The following is a 2,064-nucleotide window of genomic DNA, read 5'->3' as shown; positions in this document are numbered from 1 at the left end:
CTATTTGACCTGCTAAAAGAAGCTATCTTTGGCCATCCCATTGCTAACTATCTTTCCCACCAGCCCCTTCTCATCTGTGGGCCACTGCTCTCTATCACAAGCATACTCTTTATTTCCATCAGGGCCCTTATCATCATATTAAGTTATTTTGCTTACTTTTTCATCTTCTCAAAGACTGTTTTCTCTGCTAGGATGCACACTTGATTAGAACAAATAACTTGCCTTTTTTCCAAAGCTGCATCCTTAACAAACTATAAACAAATTCAGGCTTCTTGATGAACTAGTGGAAAGAAAAGTGTTCATGACAATCAAATTAAATGTTATTACAAGTAAAGTTCTTAGAAAAAGTCAGGTATGTAAAACAACTATAATTTCTGCTTTATCTTAAATGAGATGTCAATAATAATAAACATCAGACTCCAATGTAATGTGGGATAGATGGCCATATGCAGAGTTTACAAAAGGGAATGGTCCACATCCTTGGACCCTTAAGCCATATCAGGGATACAGTAAAAGAGTCAGACTGTAGGGAAGTCAAGAAGACTTGAAATTATTTGGGCCAAGTTGTTGCTTTACTGGTCCCCTGGCCTCCCCACTTATTCACCCCTCTAAAACCTATAGAGGGGACACAAATAGACTGGTCTGAAATTTGGGAGATACCTAGGGGCAGACCCAGGAAATTCAGGTTCCTGAGGAGCAGGATGAAAATGACATCTTTGAGAGTGACTTACATTGTCAGAAATATTTGGTGCTGGAGGTGGGCTTAGAAAAGAGTCACAGTTACCCAGGATTGGAATAGAGATACCTGTGTCCAGGTCCAGGAATTGACAGAAGAGTCCCTGAACTGCAAACAACCTAAGAAACCCCAAAAGAGAAAGTATCAGCTTTGAACATCCACCAAGTCCACAGAGCATAAAGCCAACACCCAAGGAAAATGATGAAAATAAAGAATTGCTTTTCCATTCTTTACTTTTTCTCAGCAGCCCTCCCACCCCACCCCCCCACCCCGCCACCCCACCAGTACAGCTTTGCAAGTACCTACCTTCCCATGCTTTCATCAGCCTTAGCCAAGGTCCATGTCATTGGTTAGGAAGGGTAGAACAGTAGAGCAGGGAGAGAGTATAGATGCTGACCTCACCTCTATCCAAAAAGGCAGACAGTGTCTATTATAAATATTAGCTTGAAGGCAGTTGAAAAGTTCTGATTTTAAGTGGAGATTAAAGCACTTGAATAACCGCTAAATTGTATTGCAACTGGAGAAATGTCTGTTGACCAAGATAAAGCAGGTAATTCATGGGATTTGACTAAATTTGCATCCATGGGAGGAAAAGATTATCCCCACTGAATAACTTTTAAAGGGTCAGAGAGATGAATAAATCAAGTGTTGATCATATCATGAATCAGGTATTTCAATATACCAGTACCCGGAAATTTTGTTATCCTCATTATTCTTTTAAAATTTATGGGTGAAATTTGTCTCTTTTTCAATCCATTTTCCATACAACAGCTATTTTTAAAATCCTAAATAAGATTATGACAATCTCCTGCTTCAAACCCTCCAACTGCCCTTTAATTCCCTTAGAATAAAATCTAATCTCTCAACCACAACATATAGGATCTCTATGTTTGGCTGTTGCCTAATTCACTGACACTTTTCCTTCTACTCACATGTCCAGTCTTTGTTCTTTAAACACACTGCCTTATTTTTCATCCTTAGAACACTCCAGGCTTGTTTCCACCTGAGAGTGCTGTTTCTCCACCCCCAAATGCTCTAGCACCTGATTCCGTGGCTGTTTCCTTGGGCACTCAGGTCTTTAGCACAAATATTCCCTCTGCAGTTAGAATTTCTCTGACGTCATAATTTAGACTTTGTCCCCGTCCCCCCACTGTGGGTCCACTCTACCATTCTCTACTTCACCAACTAGTTTTATTTTCTTCATATGATTTATGTAAGATTTTTTGTTTGCTTGTTGTGGTCTGTGGGTTGCATCTGATTATAGACTGCTTAAGAGGAGTGAATAAATTGGTTTTGTTTACCACTAAATCCCCTGGGATGTGTTCAAT

General features: G+C 39.8%; 1 long non-coding RNA gene across 1 annotated transcript; it reads right to left on the bottom strand.

The window, feature by feature from the left end:
• Window positions 1-804: 804 nt before the first annotated feature.
• Window positions 805-1,783, bottom strand: LOC122217135. Its single transcript, XR_006201304.1, has 3 exons — window positions 1,669-1,783; window positions 1,043-1,140; window positions 805-855 (listed from the first exon to the last, which is right to left on the bottom strand). It is a non-coding gene; the product is annotated as an uncharacterized LOC122217135 (long non-coding RNA).
• Window positions 1,784-2,064: the final 281 nt, after the last annotated feature.

Source organism: Panthera leo, chromosome B1 (assembly GCF_018350215.1).
Source record: "Panthera leo isolate Ple1 chromosome B1, P.leo_Ple1_pat1.1, whole genome shotgun sequence".
In the NCBI taxonomy this organism is placed as follows: Eukaryota; Metazoa; Chordata; class Mammalia; order Carnivora; family Felidae; genus Panthera; species Panthera leo.
Note: the sequence above shows the minus strand (reverse complement) of the source record. Positions and strands in the feature narration are given on the sequence as shown.